Source organism: Acinonyx jubatus, chromosome C2, assembly GCF_027475565.1.
Source record: "Acinonyx jubatus isolate Ajub_Pintada_27869175 chromosome C2, VMU_Ajub_asm_v1.0, whole genome shotgun sequence".
Lineage (NCBI taxonomy): Eukaryota > Metazoa > Chordata > Mammalia > Carnivora > Felidae > Acinonyx > Acinonyx jubatus.
In genome coordinates this window covers 84,091,126-84,114,421 of record NC_069384.1, presented here as the reverse complement: position 1 = coordinate 84,114,421, position 23,296 = coordinate 84,091,126, and the positions used below count along the sequence as shown (strand labels likewise).

Here is a 23,296-nt window from a genome sequence, read left to right as displayed (position 1 = left end):
ACACGTGCCAACTCCTACGGGCCCAGCATTTCAAACCAAAGACAACTCGGGTAACATGACTGTAAATCAAGGGCGCTTGAGACCACAGACACAGGCACCCAGAAGGGTTAATTGGAGGAAAGGTTAGAGAGAGCTCCAGGGGAGCAGTCTGTGTGAGCAACAGGAAGAAAGAGAGCAAGGGCCTGAGCCGCTGAGGGGCGCCCCGCAGTCCTGCACTGAACCACTGAACGCAGTCCCTTGCTGGGGGGCAGAGTGCAGCTTGGTGTGGAGGGCAGACCTGGAAAATTGCACACGGGGCTGCACCCTGCACCCTGCATGCTCCCTGGCCACCCCTTCGTGCACCTGCTTCTTTATTGCCTGAAAGCCATCCAGTGTATCGAAGGCGTGATTATTGACAATTTGTCAGTCCGAATTTGTCATTGGCTGGCAATAACTTTTCTCAAAGTTTCACTCTCAGGTCCTTGAGTTCGGGAATTAGGAAACTGGTGGTGGGAACGCATTAAGCTGTGGCCTGCTTCCCACCTAGAAATGGCAGGCAGAAGGAGGAAAAGCGACATGAACCTGACCATAGTCAACTCCAGAGCACAAGCCAGGAGGATCCAGGCTCCAAACTGGTTCCACCTCCCATAAAACTCTGCCCTTCTCCCGAGGTCCCTCTTCTCTCACAAAAACCTGTGTGCGTGGGCCCACAGTTCATTTGAGCAACCTGGGACCGAGACCCGCAGTTACGCTTGCTTTTTTTGTTGGTTTCGTTAGCACCGTTTTGTTTCTTTTGTATTTGTGGATGGGGATGACTCAAATGCCAAGCGCTGTGCCGGGGCCTTACTCGAAAGTTGAAACCTTCACCTTTTTGCCCCTCCTTTTCCGTTCCTCTTGTTGGATGGGGAGGGTGTGGTGGCCCAGGGGCCAGCATGGCCTGCGGACGGAGCAGCTGGGGCAGCTGCCAAACCTCACCCTTCTTTTCCGAGGATCGATGGTTAAAATTCAATTTCAAAATTTCTGTCTTTAACAATTTCCCAAGCGGCCTATGAAGGCTGCCAAAAGAGTGGGTCTTTTCTCAAGTGGTGCTGTCTTGGGAGCGGGCGGGTACCTGTTGAGTTGCCTCAGACTGTGCCCTTCTAGCAGCGGTCGGGTGGATAGTGTCCAGAATGGAGTGCTGTGCCCATAGGACTGAAGGAACAGCTTTGGGAGAGTGTCAAGGCGCTGAGAAGCTGGGGGGGGAGGGGGGGGGGAGGCAACTAGCTTTTTTGCCATCCACCTAGCCCCTGGAGTACAGCCAGTCTGGTCCTGGGGCTGGAGCTCAGAACCAAGTGCAAAGTTCTCCCTCTTTTTTAAAATTGTTTTTAAGTGTATTTATTTCAAGAGACAGAGTGAGCAGAGGAGGGGCAGAGAGAGAGGGAGAGAGAATCCCAGGCAGGCTCTGTGCTGTCAGCGCGGAGCCCCATGTGGGGCTCAAACTCAGGAGCCGTGAGATCATGACCTGAGCCAAAACCAAGAGTCTGATGCTCAACCAACTGAGCCACCCAGGCGCCCTGAAAGTTCTCCCTCTTTGATCTCACAATTCCTCACTTACTTTCTTCTCCCTGCTTAGCTCACTCACCCCTCAGCCTTGATTTCAAAGGGAAAAAATATTTCTATATCAGCAAGTTCTCTTCTGTCAAAAAGCTTCCCGTAAGAGCTCTTTCTCCTTTGGGTGGAGAAGTCGGCTTCTGGGTCAACAGGAGGCTTTCTGAAGTGTTTTGAGAAACAGAACAATAGATGCACATGGGCAAAGTGTGGTGCCTGAGCTCCATCGGGGTTCTTTGACTGAGAGTGGCCAAGCGAATGCTCTTCAGACCCCACTTCAGAGTGGTTTTCATTCCTGGCTCCCAAACTTTAACATGTGATTAGTACCAAAAATGGTGCCCCCCTTGGAATCTATGGAAAAGATACAGCATTTCTTTGAAATTCTAGGTGGGAGTAGGGCATCTGACACCTATTGCTGTCACCTCTTAATCCCATGTAACTGTCTTCCTAAATACCAGCTCTCTTCCTTATGAAACCATTGCCTCCTTGGCATGCCCAGTAGTTTTTCTCCTCACCTTAAATTTTTATCCCTTACTCTTTTTTCCTCTGGGGCCCTGAGCCAAATTCTCAGAATGAAATCATGACCTCACAAATGCCATGATCACTTAAAAGGAGAATTTGGGGGCTGTGCTGAAAATACATGATACAACTGAATGCAGAGAGTTAATGTTACAACTGAACGCAGTTGCAAAGTAGCAGTTTGGGGTATCAGCAATGAATTCCACATTTTTCTATAGGCTTCTATTTGTTTAATTTTCAGGATCCACTGATCCTAATGGATACAAGTTAAAACTGAAGTAAATTAGAGAAATGTTAAAGAAGACCAGATTAAGCCCTTGCCAGACTGACAGCCATGGTATATATCTAGCCTGTGATTATTTGGACAGACTCTTTCATACCACCAGAAACCTACATGGGCTAACACCAAATGCCCTGCTCGTTGGTATTGATTAATTACAAACCTGGCAGAGTGGAGCTCTGTACCAATTCAAAGAAAATCAATCAGTGCTTATTAGCCATAACAAATCAATGAAAACAATTAGCTAGAGGAATAATATTAACAACATGCCCCTGTTACCATCAGACGTAAGTTCCTAAGAACTTTGAAGCTTCCTACAGTACATTTTCTTTTATTGTTTTACTCCTGATTTTGTAGCATTTATGATCACGTGGTCCCTTAAGGTGTTTCCTGAAAGTGCAACGTTGATGAGTTTTGCAAATATTTTATACCATGGCCTCAGAATAACTATGTCTCCAAGTCTTTGAATATGTCTACTGGTGGGGACTTGTAATATTCCTCCTGTGAAGAGGCCACTTACTGTAGTAGAGAACACACCAGGCTAGAAATGCCAAGCAGGATCTAGGTTCCCTTCTGGGCATGTAACTAATACTCTGTATGGAAGGCAGTTCATGTTTCTGCACTTCAGATTTCACACATATAAAGTAAAAAGCTGGGACTAGGTCATCTCTTAGGGCCCTCACAGTCCCTAAACTCTATCGCTCTCTAAAATATTTGTGACTTTTCAACGTCAGAAAACATCCAGGTCTATGAGTTACTGAATAAAATACCCATTTCATCGTCCTTTTAGTAAAAGTTTACGCAGAAGATTGACAAATGATTTTTGTTTCTTTTTTTTTTCCCCTAAAAGATCCTAAATTTGACTGCAGGAAATCAAGCTGAGATTTGGCATTGTTTTCTTGCATACAAATGAATCATTGTCTTACACTTAAACTTCGTTTCCTTTTCAGATCCAACTTAGAAATAATGTTTCACTCAAGATAAGGCTTGTGGTTTAGGAGATTCTGGTCTGGCTTGCTTCATTTTAAGACTTCTATCATCTCTTTTCAAAACCTGAGGAGGACCTCATTTCCTGTTTGATAGTTCCTCATGCTTTGCCAGCCTCCGGGTCTTTAGGGAAGCTTGCCAAGAGTTCCCGACTGGGAAGGACAAGCTGAGTTCATCACAGAGAATGAGCTGGCACCACAGTTGTAGTGACTCACCAACCTGGTTGCCCACTTTGCAATGGCAAGAACCACACCATTTAGTTGAAAGACCTGTGCTTTAGTGAAGTGCATTTGGATCGCATGGCAAAATCATCTCCGATCTTCCCTTTCACTGGCTGTTTTGAGAACAAGACAAAAAAGGAAATTACACCCTGAGTTATATTTTGTTTCTTAAAAATTAAGATTAATTAACAGATACTTGGCTTTTATGTCCATTCTGTTCTAAGAATTTAGTGGTGATTACAAAACGGTGAAAATAGGTCACAGCAAAATGAACATTCAAGATTAGGTTAAAACACACCTCTGAAATTTGAAATGAATCAGTATTCATTTTTGGAGTGTCAGTTACTACATTTCTGTAATTCATCATTTTTTTTTTCTTGGCTTAGAGTCAGGATGAGAAATAATATTTAGACCAAAGACATGGTTTTGTTATATAGTCACTGCTTTTTAAAATGCAAATCCACTCTCCCCTCACCCATGCTTGATCATTTATGCGTTCTTATGCTCTCGTGCTCCCCCCACCCCACACACACATACACACACACACACAGCACCCAGATGCTGGAGAAAGCCCTTTCAAGACATCTAGGACCTGGGTCATGTAAAAGGTAGATGGGAAAATTAAAGGAGCTCCAGAGTGGTAGCAACACTAAGAATCATTGATTTCATTTTATGTAAAGTCATTGTATGGTATATAAGTATTTTTTCTAAGAAATATTGTTATGATTAACGGATATTACACTTATAAATGATTACAATTGTCATCTAATTTCAAGTCACAGGAGGAGCCATTTAAAGTATTTTGTATTACAATCTGTCACCAAAAATCAACCAGTAAAGTCTTAAAATGTGCATAGGTTTGCCTCATGGGGAATTAAATTTTAATTTACAAGGCTTTCTATTGTGGAAACTTAGGACAAGATAGCATTTGATATCAACATAGAAGAATATTCTATGGCTTTTTTAGCTTAAATGGCATTGCTCTAAAATTATGTACACATTGCATTTTTTCCTCCCTGTGTTCTTTCGTTACACGTAGAATATTTTTACAATGTTGTTTTTAATGTACACATTATTTTTATTAAGTCACTTGGTAAAAGATAAAATATACAATAATGATAACAGTCCCTTGCTTTTCTCCTAATTTTATTATTTCAAGTTAAACAAAAATGGACACTTTTCTCTCAGGGAAAAAAAATACTGAGTTTATTTTTGATGCAAAAATGAGTATTTAGTTACAGTATTTTTCCCTAGTAGATTAGCATTTATGATGGATCTTATTTCAAAGCTGATTATTCTCAAAGAAAAGCAGAGTGATATTAAATATTCCAAGTAAATTACATTGTTTAAAAAGTATTTTAATGCATTATTCAAATTGTTGTCAGCTATTGGAAAGAAAAAAAAAAAAACAGTATCTGTTCCAAATGTGAAATTTTGGTGTTTGGAAGACTTTATAAATTCCAATTTCTTTAGGAGAGCAGTAGAAATCAATATCAAAGGCATATGCAATTTAGAACTCCCTCAATTTTTTTTAAACTTTAACTGTGATAAGCATCTCTGCAAGGTAGGTTTTAACATATTTTTTCCTAATTTTTTCCCCTCCTTTCAGTAAGAAGGATAAGCTTTTAGAGTACCCAGTCACCGTGGTAACTGCCAAAAAAATTCTCCTGAAGTTTGAAGAGGTCAGCTAGCAGGGTCAACAGCTCTGGCCTCTCTCTGAGCTCGGTCTAGCATGCCCCAGCCTGTGGTTGGAGTGTCAGACCAGATCTGACCCTGGGAGGTGGACTATTCCGGCTCTGATATAAATTTTTTGAGTCAGTTCATGGCCTGGACTCTCCAGGTGGCCTCCAAAATCTATTTTGACCCCCTGACCCTGTCTCACGGAGGCATAGCATCCACCCTAAGTAAGGATTTAGCCAGGAATGACAGCTTTCCACTGAGTGTTATTGGGGACAGTATAAACAGTTTGGAAAGCAAGTAAGGAGGTGTGAGCGCTAGAAATCATTAAAAGCACATTAAAAAACAACTTAAGAAATCTTTCTTTGTAAAGCAAAGTTTAAAACATATTGTTACATAATTTCTATATGATTGGAAGGATTTTTTAAAGGAAGAAAAATTTTGAATATAAATAATAAACCACACATCTTTATCCTCTTAAATACTTTGTTACAAATATGCGGATAAGAGGGACTGACTTGCAACAAAATAGGCACAGCAGAGATGCAACATATACAGAAAGGGAAGCTAGTTATTAAAATACATGAGGAGATAGAGAGTTTCTAGGATTGTAAATACGAAATTATGTGCGTGCACCTTGATATGTTTAAAATGGGAAAATTAGGAATCCCACAAAACAACAACCATCTGGAATGAAGACACACGGGCACTGCGGCACTGTGGGCCAAGTGCCTTGCAACTTTGTAAAACAAATAGCCAGTATAACCATTTGGATACAAAGGAGATTAAAAATTTTAAATATGGAAGCTGAGATGCGAAAGCACAAAAGAAGAAAAAACAATACGTTAATAGTGTCTCTGAATTAACTATGATGTTTAAAGTTTAAGATATTAAAAGCTTGGAAAATAAAAATAATGTATATAAATCATCAGTGATTCTTTCTTTCTCCTTTTTTTTTTTTTTTCCAGGATGCCACCCTGAAAGTTTTATTTTCTCCAGGAAAGTAGAGTTCTCTTTGAGAGTTCTAGCCTGTGAACTCAGTATGTAAATGTGGTCATCAAGCAAGACGGAGCTGCCAAGAGGGGAAGATTTTGAATGTTTCTCTTTCCTAAAACCCTTCCCAGTGTTCCTTCTTTCGGGGGTGCTTCACTCAAAGTTTCCCCCTTCCCCCAGCCCTGTTGAAAAAGGCCCCAAAGCAACATTGCGGGAGCTAAACCAATTGTACTGTGAAGTTGACGAGCTGGCATTTCGTCTGAATCCTTTGTAAAAATTAGATTTTAAGTAGGGGTGAGTGTCCTTTTGGGAGAAGGGACAAGGGAGAGTGGAAGAAGAGGGGGAGGGCATGAGCAGTTTATATACATACATACTCTTTGTGTTTGCGGGCCTCTGTGTCTTGCCTTCTCACTATGTTAAATCCCTATTATAAAACTTATCTTCACAAAGCCTATTATAGTATTCTGAGAACAAATTGGACCATGAATAACTTAGTTGGAAGTGTAGATTATTTTCTGCTCGGGGAAAGTTAGAGATGACAACAGCTTAACTAAAAGAATAGTGATTACTCTTAAATAGATGGATTTCAAAGTTTCACTCTTGATAAAGAGTGCCTTTGATATTTCCCCTCTTCAGACTCATGTTTCCACTTTCTTTGTATTAAGAATTGTCCCGGTGATTACACTGTCCACCTAATGCAGCCTGACTCTAACTGTAGATCTTTTTCTTACAGGTTGCTAATCTGTCAGAGAGGTGAGCAGAAAGACACTCTACTTCCCATTGATTAAATATATGGTTCCAAAGTGGCACCTGTGTTTAGATGGTGAACTCACTGTTAGAAATAACATCTTGCATAAATCAACATTTCTCAATTGGATAAAATTATTGTTCAAAAACATCTTAAATTTGTTTAATGCCCTACAGCTGACAGAACACTTCTCAACTCGTAATTTTGTTTGATCCTTAGAACAATGTTATGAAATAAATAACATTAATCTCACTTTACCAAGGAGGATGCTGAGTCACTTGCACACTGTGATCCAGCTGATAAATGACAGAACTGGGATACCAACTCAGATTTTATGGCTTCAAAATGTTTTAACTGATTAGCCCGTAGCAATAGGTATTTAAATAGTTTTTGTCTTCTGTATCCCTGAAAATCAAGATTTTTGTATTAAAGAGCAAAGTTTTTATATTTCACAGATACAGAAGTTAAAAGACCTGATTTAAAAAAAATTCTATTCACTTAAAAGTAAATGTCGTGAATTATTGTGTGTATTTCAATAGTCTTTCAGAGTTGCAAGTCTTATTTTCTAAAGATCAAAGCCCTATATGAATTAAATAACTGCCTGCAATTTTTAAAATGTACTTGAAAACCATACATTGTTTCAAAATAGAATACAACAACAAATAAACCTCTAGAAACAGGTTCTGCTTGTAAAGTATTTGAGAGCATGGCATTGATTAAGTTCTAGAGTGCTGTAAGGGAGGTTTCCCTACAAGTGTTTTACTGTTTTTCAGCTTCATTGAGATAAATTGACAAAATTGGAAGATATTTAAAGTATATATTATGATGATTTGATAAAACATAAACATGAAATTTATTCCTCCTATCTAGTTAATTAACACATTACACACATCTCTCTCTCTTTCTCTTTCTCTTTTTTTGGTGAGAACATTTAAGTTCTACTCTGTTAACAAATTTCAATTATTCATTATAGTGTCATCAATTACAGTCACCGTGTTAAGCATTAGATCCTCAGACCTTATTCTATAGCTGAAACTTTCTACCCTTTTACCAACCTATTCCTAATTCCCTGACTCCCCAGTCCCTGCCCTTCTAGTTTTTCTAGACTGGCAATTTGTAACATCTTAGCAAGTTGGATAAACAAAGTTGTGTAGGGCTACTTTTATTTCTCTTTGGTTTTTTCTCTTCATTAAAAAAAAAAGTTTGCAAAAACTCTAGAAATAATAAATAAAATATTTATTATTTAATAAATAAAATAGTGTTTAATAAGTAAAATATTTAGTTAACTTGCTATTGATGTAATCTATGTAAATCTATTTAATCTATCTATGTAATCTATCTAATCTATTTAATAAATAAAATATTAAGTATTTAATAAATAAAATATTTAGTTAACTTACTATTGATGTAATCTATCTAGACAAACAGAAATCAAGAAATACAAAAGGATCATGCCCTGGTGATCCTTCTTAGGTTTTTAATTACATTGTTTTAATTAGGTAATGAAGTCAGTGTGGATGTTAATGTGGAAATTATTTGTTTATTTCTTAAATTGTGTACACTTAAATTAGTCATTTTATATATACTTAAGTTAAGGTTTTTGTCCTTGAGTTATGTTGGCAGCTAGACAAATCCAGTCAGACTCTTGGGGATTAGATAAAATGAAAAAGTGTCCAGAAAAGGAAAGGCAACGGTTCTGGTTGGATGTTACATTTGTGAGTTTGTATCAATAATGACATATATTATCACCTCTCTTATGCTAAGGTTCCTCAATTAAAACACAACGTTAGACTGAAGATTGCTCATTTTGATTTGGAGATAGATGTTCAGGCCCCCAAATTCAAACTTGTCTACTAATCTGCAAATTAAGAAATGAACAAAATAACTCTCATATTAACACTAATATGTTTGTTTAGATGCCTTTTGCAATTTTTAAGTTTCTTATTATATTACCAATTTCATTTATTTTAGTCACGTGTGTCTTTATAATGTCTACCACTGTCCAAAACATGTTTCCTTCCTTCCTTCTTTTCTCCTTCCCCCCTTCCTCCTTTCCTTCTTGTCTTCTCTTCTCTCTTCTCCTTCCTTCCCTCTCTTCCTTCCTCCCCTTATGTTACTCATCAGTTTTCAGGTAGTTTTGTTTTAAAATGTAGAGCAGCTTGGGCCTTAAGGGGCTTATCTAACACAATCTCACGACAAAACCGGTATGCTTGCACAAGAAAACATTTACTTCAGTTAAACTTAAAACAAATCAGAGAACCCTAAAGTGCAATATCAACACTTCTCTGACAACCAAAATTCAGTCCTGAGGGATTAACTTTTAATGTTATGGATTCCGGTAATTTTCCTCCTGTGCTGTCTTCATAGTCTTTTTAAGTCATTTAAGCTATCAAATAGTTTTCGTGTAAGCTTCTCATGTTGCAAAAGGAAAAGATGAAGGAGGAGGAGAATTACTTTAGTCATCTGAAAAGAAATGTTGTCATGTTTATATGTGAGTACATAGAAGCACCATGGAAAATATTGGAAAGCATAAATAAAGATCAGAGATCACTCATTTTTCTTTCAAGTCATCCTTGCCCAATATACTGCGGTAGCAAAAATGTGTATCCTTTCTACCTTCCTTCCTTCTTTCCTTTTTCTTTCTTTCTCTCTTTCCTTCTCTCTTCCTTCCCCTTTCTTTCTTTCTTTCTTTCTTTCTTTCTTTCTTTCTTTCTTTCTTCTCTCTCTCTCTTGCTCCCCTGAAGCTGTTATTGGTCTGGGCAGGTTAATATAATTTTGGCAAAATAGGACTTTACTTTAAAAGGGAAAATAATTTTTTTCTAGTGACATTTTTAAGTAAGTCAACCACGCATAAAAATATTCTATATTCTTGTGAATGGAAAAGTATATATACATATAGTAGAAAATCACAATGTGTAGTGAAATATTTAGTCAACTGTTTGAGTGTTAGTTTCTATAATGTCAGATTTGTCTCTACTTCTTGGTATTGTGAATATGTCTCATTTATTTGAGTGCTGATAGATACAATTGATAATCATGAGGCTTAATTTACTAGAGAAGCCAAGAGTTGTCCCCTTTGCGTTGAGTATTGTTAGGTGTCTACTATCCATTGAATAATCATAACTGACTACCTCTGTGACAAGTTCTTCCAAGGCATTCTTCCAAGTTTTTTAAGATGAAAAGACTAAATCCCTGCCATCATGGAATTTTGTGTTAGGTCTTGGGAAAAAGTAGGGATTGGTGGGGCTCCTGGCTGGCTCAGTTGGTGGAGCATACAACTCTCGATGTTAGGGCTGTAAGTTCAAGCCCCACATTGAGTGTTGGGAGTACTTAAAAAAAAAATCTTAAAAAAAAAAAAAAAAAAGGAAGTAGGGATTGGAACCAGAAAGCACCAAAAAGCTCAAGATTTGGACCCAACTATCCAAGAAAGACGAATTACCATGTACACAAATGTGTCTTCAGAATAAGCTACAGGAAAGGTATGAACAAACAACTATGAAAATATGCAATAGCCTGGAAAAGCTTATTGGAGAAAATAGGGATTGAGGAATGGGTAGGATTATGGCAGACAGACATGGGGCCGTATTCCAGATGGAAGGAAAAGGTAGACATATGAGATTGTACAGGGTACCATAAATAATTATTTAGTGAATTTAAAATAAAGTTTCTAGAATAACACAAAATGAGGCTGAATATCATCTATTTTAATAAGGTGATTTATAGCCTTGCTCATCCAGGAAATAATGTCCTTGCAAGTGCCATGAAAACATTTTACCAGTTATAAAACCATTTCTTTTAAAGAGAGTTAAGGGATGCCTCCGTGGCTTTGTTGGTTAGGTGTCCAACTTTGGCTCGGGTCATGATTTCACAGTTTGCAAGGTTCGAGCCCTGCATCGGGCTCTGTGCTGACAGCTCGGAGCCTGGAGCCTGCTTTAGATTCTGTGTCTCCTTGTCTCTCTGTTCCTCCCCCACTCATGCTCTGTCTCTCCTCTCAAAAATAAAAACATTAAAAAAACAATAAAATAAAGAGAGTTAAAATTCAGTGAAAAGGAATAAGTATGAGAAATCTAGTGCTTCTTACCCTGGGTTATTCCTGGGTCTGGGTACCTCTGTGTTCCTCAGTATCTTCATCTACGTATCTATTTCTCATATTTGCAAAGTAACATCAAACATTAAGACGAAAACTCTTATGGAAAATCAATCATCATTTTTCAAAGAGATTTCATGGGTCACTTATATGTCACTTGTTCCCAGAGTTCCAATGTAGAGTTACAAATAAACACTGCATCTTAACATGTATTTTTAAGTGAATGACTCTTCAGGCTAAGAGAAGAAAAAAAATCACTTTTAAATTCTGCATTCAGAAGCTGTACATTCATGCTTATGCAAGTGAATGAAAGTTTAGAAATATATTTAAATATGTTTAAAAGCCCACAGAGATATCTTGCAATCAGGAAGTATCAGCAATTGTATGAACAACCTTAGAATCTTCAATAAAAAAATACTAAAAGGCAAAGAAGCAGGGAATAAAGGCATACTACATACACTCTAGAAATGTCAGAATCATCCAGCAATGATCAAAATAGTAAACTAATAAAATGTTTTTGGTGATTTAACATGCAAGAGTCTAGGAATAGAATATTGTAAGTGTCAAACTTCTGGATATGAATCCTCAAGCCAAGTGGAGACTGAATCCTAGATCTAAAGCTTTGAAATCAGGCTCAAGGAATATTTCACAGGGGAAATGAGTTGAAGTGTATACAACATCAAATTAGACTGAAATATGAGGCAAAAATAGATGGATGCAAGGGTTTTCAAGGGTGAAAGAAACACTCATTCTTACCTATAGCTGGTTAATCAAGTCGGATAAAGCACTGGTTAGTTGTCCAGAACCATATACTTAATTTCCACTTAACTTTGCTCTACTACCTAGCCTCAAACTGTAGCCGCATCCAAACAGAAGTCTTTCACTGACAGTCTCCTTTCAGTCAGTAAAACAAAGCTTTTGAGTGCTCAAAAGGGACAGGGCATTATACAGGTGCTATGGAAAGGAAAAAGTTGTTAAAATGAAAAGGAAAAGGTGTTATATCTCCTGCCTTCATAGATACAAATATTCATATTTAAGGCTCTGCCTAAAGTAAATTATTGACATCTCAGTGCCCACTTAAGGACCACTTGTTTGTAAAGCTTTTCCTTTATAGTTACTATCACTGTATGTCAGATATCCCCGGTACCATAATTCTAAACTCGATTATGGCACTGCCAACAATACAAAAGTTCCTAGAAGAAGAAGTGAAAGTAGTGTGTAAAATAAGTGAAAGTGCCCATTGTCACTTCTCCGGAAGCATGTGTCCTTCCAGGTCTCAGATAGAAAGATGTATGTGTGAACGTATGTATGGAAAGAGGTAGATAGATGGTAGCTAGATGATAGGTAGACAGATGATGATAGATAGATAGATAGATAGATAAACAGATAGATGGTAGCAGTTAAGAACACAGACTCTGGATCCAGACAGTTAAGGTTTGAGTCCCAGCTCTATAACCTACTACATATATGGCCTCAGTTTTCGCATCTGTAAAAGTGGGACAACAGTACTATCTTACTGGGTTTTTGCAAGCATTAAGTGGATTTATATGTGGACTGCTTAGAGCAGTGCTTGATACGTAGCGTTTTATAAGGGTTAGCTACTCTTAGTATTATGAATATACACATATACTAATATTTTTTAACAAATGGAATTCTATTATGTGTATTTTCTCACTTCATAATATGTCAAGGGGAACGTACGTGTAACACAGACACCCGTTTCACTCTTTGTAACTGCTGCCTAATATCCCACAGTAGGGTTGGGTCAGAATTTCTTTCACTGTTCTCCTATTAATGGTCATTTTGGCTATTTCCAGATGTTTCTGCTTCAAAGCAACTGCTAACACCTTATCCTTGAATATAAAACGAGGAATGCAGAAGGGGCGGGCATGTAATCCATCACCATTTGATAAATGACCAAACTGAGGCTCAGAGAAGTTTGGTAAATCGCATAAGGCCGTATAACTAGTAAGTAACAAGAGTTCAGAGGAGAACTTTAACACAGTTGCACCTCAGCTTTTCCCATGTTATGTAGAATAGCTTCACAAACACAGTGGTCCTTATGTTATAAGAAGACATTTCAAAAATAAAGACATACATACATACGTAAATAAGACATTTCTTTCTGAAATAAGAACCAGGCAACCACAACTTAATGTGGTGCCAAAATGGGTGCGATAGAGACGTATAAAGAAATGTACGAAAAGATCGAATAAAATCGTAAGCCTGGCAATGTCCTAGGTACTAAAGAGAATACTAAAATTATGACACCAATCTTAAATATTTCCATGGCTTGAAGTCAGGATAAATAAAACATGATGGTGGGAGCAGAGTAGAGAAGAGAACTTGCTATTTGACTACTTGGGAGAATACTATTTGAAAAACTGCCACATTTGACTTCTCGTCTTCCCAGATGGTCTATCTCCATGAACTCTGACTCCATTAAGACCGATACCTGTGCCCCATACCCAAATTCCGTAACCTATGGTATTCTCCAAGCCATATGAAGATAATCCAGCTTCATGAATACATTAATACAAATACATAGAAAAGCCAATTAAATTGATTTTAGAACATGCAGCACAGTTATAATACAATGAAGCCTCAGCCAAGTACAGTCCTCTCTCTTTCAAACAAGATCCCGTGGTACAGTGACTTGAAAATGTGCAGGGCTCATTGTGAGAATACTCTTTTGATAACTCATGTTTCTGGAATACCTGGCTGGCTCAGACAGGACAGCCTGCAACTCTTAATCTCAGGGTTGTGAGTTCGAGACCCACGTTGTGTGTAGAGATTACTTACAAATAAAATCTTAAAAAACAAAAACAACCCACGCTTCTAATTCCAGCAATATTTCGCATCTAAGAAAAGAGGACAGATTTTTCTAATCTCATCGATAGTGCATATATACATATATGTGTTGCTGGTCTTGCTAGGCTCCCAGCGTTGGGAGAGTATGATGCAAAGACTAGAAGATTTAGCTTCAGACTTTCTTTCTCTGCTAGATCCTTCCATGACATTAGGCCTGGGGCAAAGCACTTGCCCAACTTGAAATCTCCTCTTTATATAAAAGGGTCGGAATAAAATAGGTAGATTCATTTTGTTGCTATTTATGAGGAAGTGTGAAGAAGCCCAGGAGATGCAAATTGTCATATTTTACTGCAGTGAGACAAATGCTAAAATTTAGACACGCGACTGACATAATGTAACGTTAAAGCAGAGAATGGGGAAAAAAATGAAGTGCCATGGCTTTTTCCACATCTATTTCTTAGATAGCACTGCCAGTGTATTTATCAGTCTGTTTACCTTCCCTGCCTCTGTTTCTGAGTTACGATAACATGTAAGGAGCTTACAAAAATACTTATCAAAATCAGTTGGACACAGTGCAGCAACTTAACTCCTAATGACAACCACCTCTAACTATGAATGACATATAATAAATTATGTTTGAACTGGATTTTCAGCTGCAGATCTGTATTCTGCCACCCAGACAGGCCTATAAAGTTGCACTTGTGGCCTTAATCCCACTTGGATGTGTGCCCTACTGCCTCTACTTTCCATCATTCTGGTGCTTTAGTCTTCTTGAATAAGTGAACAATCTTTGTTTCTGTACCTTATTAGGCCAAAGACCATAACAGCTAGTGATGGCATCGGCCAGCCCTGCGGGCAGGATTCTCTGCAGACCCAGCCAACCTTCAACAAACCCCTTTTTATACTCCTGTTTCTAGGAAGAATTATGATGGCAGTGCCCTGCTGTTGATCAGTCAAATCTGTGGTAGGCCTAGAGATAAGTCCTGTAAGTGTGGTGTACTGTAAAACAGCGGCTCCCATTCATTAGTAGCTTGTGTGTAATAAACCACCAAAAAAGGGGGGTGGGGTGGGGCGGCAGCTGCAGCGTGCAAGAGCAAACAACGCATCTCATTCTTGGGAGCCAAAACTTTGCCATTTGCTACTGGGCAGCCTGCTCGTGCTGACATTCTTTCTGATAACATAGTAGTGCCCTATCTATATTTATAGTTTGTGAACCCAAGAGAGTCGATTTGGTAACTCTGTATATATATCATAACAGATTGCAAGTAAGGAAGATGTGAAAATAATATCAAACTGACTCTGGCACACGAAATTGCTGGGTTAAAGGGACATTGTCCTCTACCAACTGATAACCTTAAAAACATTTATGTTAGCCATTGTTTTATGGTGCTGGCTTTATAAGGATGAAACTCCAAAAGATAACCAGCTAACATGCACACAGTAGGAATATTCCCTAGGAATGAATTACATCTCTTTGGTGACACTTGTTTTAGACATAAAAATGTTCATTGAATAGAAGGGTATTTAGGAGTGGGGGAGGGGGGAATGCTTGTTTTTGTTTGTTTGTTTGTTTGTTTTTAATTAAAAATAATCTGTAAAAGCATAAACTAAGTTTTATTTTTTGGCTACGAAGTATCTAAGAAACACTAACTTTGCAATATCACTACGAATTACTTGTCTGCCTAAACCAAAATGTAGGAAGCAATTTAATTGTGAAAAGAAGACAATATACCTGTTGCAGAAAAAAAGAAAAAAGTCTCAATACAGCCTTTTCATTCAGGATGGGTTAACCTAATAAAAGGGAAGCACACTTGAATTTGCTCACCACTACTTAATGAGAAGATGAAAAAATGCTGCCGTTCCTGCGATAAACTCTTTCTTTTTACATCCAAAGCAGGTGCGTGGCATTGTGATATCAACACTGTACTTGTTCCTCATCAGCCCCCCACCGCGCTTCCAAATGGGAATGGAATACTGTACATTCTAGGCATTTTTTTCTTTACCAGTCGGGACTCAGGGTCAGAAGAGTGGCCATGGCAGAGTGGAAGGCCTGCCAGTTGTTTGGAATACTCTTGCAGGTGTTTAAAAAGCAAAGGATTCCTTTCAGAGGCACATCTGCATTTGTCATATGTCATTTGCGCTAAAGCCTGTGGTGTTTTTGTTTGTTGGTTTGACAGATTGACATGTAATGGCCAGGACCATCGGAGGCTGCTCCCAACAAAGTCATTCTGGTAGCTGGAGTTCTCTAGAAATCAACGGGCCTGAATTACCCATGATTTTTCTCTGCCCTTCAAAGGAAAATGTGTTGTTCTAATGCTCTTTTGGCTTTTGTGAAACACTTTTTTTTTTTTTTTGGTTACATTGTTTTAAATTCTAAGTTTAGATGAAATAGGGACTTCTATAGGATAATCATACCTAGAAAGAGTTTTCAAAGCCAACCAGTCCTTAAAATTTACTTAGAAATTGTTAAAAAGATTTGTGGCATTTAAATAAATATTGGGATGTCATAAGATTTAAAAAATTGAGAACACTTCGGCGTCAGTGATGAACAAGGGAACTTAATAGAGGCAAGAACACAACTTTCTATACTTTTTCATGTTTTGAAACACTAAAATAAAATTCTCGTTTTATTTTTGAAACCTCTTTGCCTTTTTCTTATCAGTGAATAATATACCTGAATTTATATATAAGCAGGTGACTTACCGATCATGTTACCACCAAGCCAAGTAAATATGTGTGAAAGTAAACTTTAGTATGCTGTCTTTTGTTGACAGTTCTAAATCAGAAATCCTTATTAACATTCCCCATACATAGGTAGTGGCTGGCAGAATTAAGAGTTCAAAGCTCACGCTTCATGTATTAACTTCACTGTTGGAGTAAGTTTCTGAATTTTATTGTGCTGTGATAGGCCTTTACCCTGTCACCACAGAAGACAGAAAAATAACGAAGGAATACCAAGCAAGTGTTAATTAAGCACATGCGAATGTCACACACATGTCCCTAATACCACTTTACAGTTACTCCATTGACCTAAACATTTCCTGAACATACATTTCCCCTCACCTACATAATATCATTTTACTGGAAAGAACCATTCCTTTTGACAAAGCATCTCAATGTGGGTGTCGTTGGTGCCACAGGCCTGTGTGCAAACTCCAGTTTCCATGGTGCCCTGCACTGGAGAGAGACGAAAGACAAAACAAAACAAACCTGTTCCAGGCCTGGGTAGTAGCTGGTTCCGAACTGGCCAAAGGAACCTAGAAACAGTACATTGCCATGGTTTGGGTGGAAGGTGATTAAAAACCAAAGCCACTTGGTTAATGTGAAATGGAAACATGGAAATATTTTTTAAACATTTTTTATATAGACAGGTTATGTTCTGGATATTTGAACACTTTGAGTAATATTAATTTAATTTATTAATTTTTAAAAAAAACCTTCTGAAATAAGGATTCCTTTCCTATTACCTCCATAGGAACTTGGGCTAAAAGAACTAGGAATTAAACATACTTGGGTTTTTACTGTTTGCAGTTAGGTTGCCAGATTTATTAAAAAAGAAGAAAAGAAGAAGAAGAAGAAAAAAAAGGACTGATCAGTTACACTCAAATTTTAGATAAACAACAAACAATTGTTCAGTATAATATTGCATGGGACATACTTACACTAAAAAAAAATATTTGTTATGCATCTGATATTCAGATGAACCTGAACCCTGTTTGCAGCAATTCATTTAATGACAGAATCATGACCAGAAACCTCATGGTTTGAAGGGCTTAAGGTGTGGCTTTTTTTTTTAATGAGTTTTTATTTTCCTGGGGTTTATAATTTTCTTAAGAGTTTCTGTTACCTATTGGGATGTCTGGGTGGCTCAGTGGATTGTCTGAACCTTGATTTCAGCTCAGGTCATGATCTCACAGTTGGTGGGATCAAGTCCTGTGTCAGGCTCTGTGCTGACAAGCCCAGAGCCTGCTTGGGATTTTCTCTCTGCTCCTCCTCTGTTCGCGCTGTCTCTGTCTCTCTTAAAATAAATAAAATTTTTAAAAAGGCATATGAAAAAATTATACCCACTAGCAAATATTAAATGAAAGATTTTATTTTTTATTTTATAAATTTTTAAAAATGTTTATTTATTTTTGAGAGAGAGACAGAGTGTGAGTGGGGGAGAGGCAGAGAGAGAGAGAGGGAGACACAGAATCCAAACCAGGCTCCAGGCTCTGATCTGTCAGCACAGAGCCTGACCAGAGGTGGAACTCGGGAACAGTGAGATCATGACCTGAGTTGAAGTCGGACGCTCAACCGACTGAGCCATCCAGGCAGCCCTTATTTATTTATTTTTAAAAAATTTGATAGAGATAGAAAGAGCAAGCAGGGAAGGAGTAGAGAGGGAGGGAGAAAGAGAACCCCAAGCAGGCTCTGCACTGTCAGCACAGAGACCGATGTGGGGCTTGAACTCATAAAGGTGAGATCATGACCTGAGCCAAAGTCAAGAGTTGGATGCTTAACTGACCGAACCACCCAGGTGCCCCTAAATGAAAGCCAAGGAAGAAAGAAAGAAAGAAAGAAAGAAAGAAAAGAAAGAGAAAGAAAGAATTTCTGTTACCTATTTAGAATGATCGGATTCACCATAACAGCTGTTATGATTGGGCACCTGCCCAAATACAACCAGGTGCTTTCCATTTATTATATTATTTAATCCTCAGAGCAACCAGAGGAGGCAGATGATGATAACCTCATTTTGCAGACGAGAAAACTGAGGCCCACGTGTATTACATAATTTTCCCTGAGCTAGAGAACTAACAAGGGGAAGAACTAGGATTGGAAACCAGGTCTGTGAGCGTCCAGAGTTGGCACTCTTCCTTTTACCTGCAGTAACTTGTTAAATGTGCAACTTCCTTAAAAATCACAAATAGTGGTGCAATCAGCTAACTACAACAGCGTATTAAACAACGTCATATTGCTTGTCATCTCTGTTGTGCGTGTCCTCGCTGTCTTGCTAGTTTCCAAGACAGAGTCAGGGTCTCGTGTTTCTTCGTAACTTCCCTTAGACAAGCGGCCACATAATTTTATAATGTCACATTAAAGTGTCATTTTTTAAAAAAGATAGTTTGTCTTTGGATTGAACCAAGTGTGTTTTCGTTATTATTCAAAATGTAAAGTAACCCTCACTTGGTCAACAGCCTCTGACTCAGTCCATTGTCTGTATATTCTGTGTTGTTGCACTTCCAAAGTTTTACTTGCTTTAGAAACTACTCACAGACCTCCAACAACAGCATTTCCCTCACCCATATTGCTTCAGCGCCTTACCCTTCCTTGCCTTAGGTGGGTCACGGCTCTGAAGTATTGAATCGTAGGCTCTTCTCCCCCTAGAAATACTTCAGCCCCTCGTTTACCTTTGCCTGCGGTGCCCTGTATGATGTAAAGACTCTTTTACAATGACGCCCCTCCCCCTAGCCCTTCTGTGGTTCTTTGATATTACTTAGAAGGTGATTACATAGCTTCATTTATTTCTTTGAATGCATAGGTTTCATGGTCATTAAAACAATCACAGACTCATCAGCTCTCCCCATGCTTAAATAAGATCAATACAAACCAGAACAAGAGGCTTCTTCACTCCTCCGGTTCACCAAGATTTCTCCTTTCCTTCTTTCACTCCCCTTCTCCCTGCACTGTAATCCCTTCCCTTCTTCCCTGCCCTCAAACTTGGCAGAAAGGAGAATGCAATAATTTTTCATAGTTCTTTCTATAATGAGTCACAGCATTTATTCGCCTGTCTTCCAAGACATGGTGAAGTTTTGCCTTCATGCAGACTGCCAGAAGCAGCTGTAGCAATTTTGGCGTCTCCTAGAGAAAAAAGAGCCTGCTGGCCCTGCCTTAAAAACCAATGCAGCAATGAAATGGTTAATAGGATGAGTAAAGGCTATTTTTAAGTCTGGCTCCCCTCTCTGATGCACTCTTGAAAATTCACCCTGTACTGCAGAAATCCTAAATTGCAGTGCCCTGCACCCCACTGAAACTCTTCAGTCTGCTGTAAGTAAGCCTCAGCATGGGCAAGATTGGGGGTGAACAGCTGGAGGAGGGGCTCAAGCCCTGGGCCTTTGTAATGGAGGGGCGAAACACTGAGATCCTGCAGAGAAGGAACACAGAAACCCTCAAGGCACAGAGAAATAGACCCAGACAAAAGCCCCGTTACATGGTTGCAAATCACCCCACTGCTGTTATTTTATTTACTGTGGTCTGCAGGAGGATTGTTTTCTCTTTGCAAAATTTTTAAGCTTCATGGGCTTTTCTCCTCCACAACAGCGGTCACTTATACCACAGTGCCACAGAGAGACAGTCTTCACCTTCAGTTTTCTTAAGGAAAGGGGAGGGGTAGGAATCTTGCCTAGTCAGGATGCAACAGATGTAGAATGAAATTGATGAATTACCCGTTCTTTTCCAGGGATAAAAGATGGAAATACTGTGTATTTAAAATATTGACTTATATTGGTTCTTTTGGTGTCGATTCTGTTCCATGTATTTCTGGCTTTATTTGATTATTTGTCTTAAAGATGACACCTGCATTCATGCTTTTGGATTTAGGTTTATTTAGATGTGGGAAGGAAAGACAAGGCAACAAAAAAATTTTGTATTGCACCACTTAGAGATACATAAATGATTAAACATTTTTCCCCAGGAAAAAAGATTTTTTTTTTTTTCAGTTTCAAAATGGATAGAAAGAAATACCATCCTGTCACTATGGCCAGGCATATTCTGAGTTTGAGGTTTTTTTTTTTTTTTTCATCGGAGGGTTACTAGAGGAGGAAGTCTGACAGAAACAATTAAAATCTGAAGGGAAGAAAAGGAGTGCGATTCTCTTTTGTACAAGTTTCTTCGGGTATTTGTAAAAAGAGGCTCTTGCCTCAGTGCAGAGGAGGGGAGAGAGAGGCCCTGGAAGAAAAAGCAGCTTACTTCTCTGTATAGAAAGATGTGGCTGACTTCGGTAAACATTTCTCTACAATTGAGGCAGAGCTGCAAGCTACGCCTTGGGGAAGCTGGGGAGGAGTGAGCGTCACTTCTCAGTAACCAGAGCAGCAGAAGGCTCTGCTCCCTCAGACGGCCTTTATTGTCACGACTGGGAAGTTAAAAGAGGCACTTGCAATAAGTGTGCTCAATTTAAGAAAAATAAAAAAGTGAAATTTTCCTATGACAAATCCACGGAGGTATTTCCAAGGTGTTTGAGCAGGTAATTAGCACCCAAACCAGGTTTCAGGAAATAGTTCTGGTCACCTCAAATGAAGAATATATAATGAGCTGAAGGGCTTGATTTTCAATGGATGATTTACCCAGGACAATAGGCCAAACAGAACCGGGTAAAGGGTTTACAAATGGTAACTTGAGAAGCAGTAGGCTTCCTTCCCCCCGGGGAGTTTAATTCTGTCCTCTTCTTCTACTCCCATGTCCCTTCTCTTCAACCTCTCTACTTCCATCACTTCCACAAAATACACACCATAACTTTTCCTGAAAACTTGAACGTAGACCGTAAAAAAAAAAAAAAAAAAAAAAAAAAAAAAGTCTGTCAAAGAAACATGGGGAGGATAAAAAAAAAAAAATACAGAGTGAAATTTGCCTGTTGGCCTCTAGGCCTGACTAGTTCTGGGTTATTTCAGGCTGAAACTTTTGAGACTGCATTTTAGCCGACTTGCTGAGGGACTTTGTAGAGTCTTTCCTCATGGGTTTCTTGCACCGGTTAACAAGCAATGCTGAAAAGATAACTTATTCTCTTCCAAGGCTGTTCCAGAAGACTGACGACACTGACACCTGAAGATGACCACATGAAAAATAGTTCAACATTTCTTAACTGACAATGTTACATGATTTTGTTGATTTCAGAAAGGCTCTTTTTACCCATAGGCACTATGGTTTGCTATGCTGCAAGCATTAATAGTTCTAGGAAAATAATATGCTCTGCCATAGGAACTCGGAACAACATGAATAATAGGAGTTACCTTTCACTACTGAGCCTCTTATATGTTGAAAGATGGATTTTACTTTACCATAATGTTTGCATGATTCTTATTCTACCCATTTACACTTAGGTTCTCCCTGACCCCCCAGTTGCCTGGGGTACACATTTGAAGCTAAAAGAAGGAACTTAGACATCATCTTATAAACTAGGAAATAGGTTCAGAAAGTTCAAATTACTGCCCAAGGTCACCTAGTGTCGCAGCATGGACCAAAATCAAGATTTCCTAATTTCTAATTTTGACTGTTTTTTTCCAGGGCATTCGACCATCTTCCCTATGCAGTTAATAATATATGAGAGCTGCCTAAGAGTACCAATTTCTACTGAGGCATGCTCTCTGTCATTAAGTGCTCCAGCAAACTGTTAATTAAGATTGTTTTGAGCTGTTTACCAATTTAGGTGATGTCAGATACTTCTCTTGGATTCTGTTAGCCTCTTGGGATGGCAGAAAATTCTGTTGATTCTGTTGCCTGAGGTTTGGCCATCTGTTCTAAATCATGATTGTGGCTGCCATTTGGAAATCCATAATCTGACACCGTTACCAGAACTGTACATTTAAAACGCTTTAAGCTTTTTGTGAGTCACAAGCCCTTCATGAGCTCCCCTTAATTTTACAGGATATCCACAGAGAGTGCTAACATTTAAAGTTGAAGGGTATAGTGAAGAAGCTCCACTCCTGTTCTTTTCCCCAGACATTTTGTTAAAGAGGTCCGAGATAGAAAACAAAACCCTGGAAGGTGCAAGGTGATGGCCCAGCACAGAACGGTCAGGAAAGGTCAGACATAGCAATGAAATCATAGGTACTTCAGTCAGACTTACAAAGTTCTCCAGGAAGGCACATTGGGTACTCATTTGGGGAAAGGATCAACATGATTCAATGTACGGAGAAGACTTTCAAGAAGTATTCTGTCTTAAAATAAATGTTTCCTGGGGCAACTGGGTGGCTCAGTCGGTTAAACGTCTCTGACTTCTGCCGGGTCATCATTTCACCGTGTGAGTATGAGCCCCGTGTCGGCCGCTTCCATGCTGACACCACTGAGTCTGCTTAAGATTCTCTCTCTTTCTCTCTCTCTCTCTCTCTCTGCTCCTCCCCACTCACACTCTCTCAAAAATAAATAAACATTAAAAAAAGGTTTGTGAAAAAAATGTTTACTTAAAAAAAATTTATATATTACACCTTGCACTTTCTAGAGTTAATTCTTAGTACCTTAATGTTCCTAATATCCTTTATCTTACAAGTTAATGATTATGCCCTTAAGGGCTAAAGTATCTTCTGAAATAATGAGTTAATACACAAAAAAACACATAGGACAGTGCCTGGCACATGATAAGTGTTACTGTAAATGTTTGCCGTTATTATTCATTTCTTCATGTATCATTTACGGAGTGCTGATTCTAGTAAGTG

The 23,296-nt window shown here is 38.7% G+C and overlaps 1 protein-coding gene across 1 annotated transcript in view; it reads left to right on the top strand.

Annotated features, from left to right (window-relative positions):
* LOC128315230 (translation initiation factor IF-2-like) overlaps positions 1-7,500 on the top strand; it is a 48,380-nt gene extending 40,880 nt beyond the window's left edge. The window contains exon 3 of the mRNA XM_053221183.1: positions 6,219-7,500. The gene's annotated coding sequence lies outside the window, so the exon portion shown is untranslated. The remainder of the gene's footprint in view (positions 1-6,218) is intronic.
* The last annotated feature ends 15,796 nt before the right edge of the window (positions 7,501-23,296 follow it).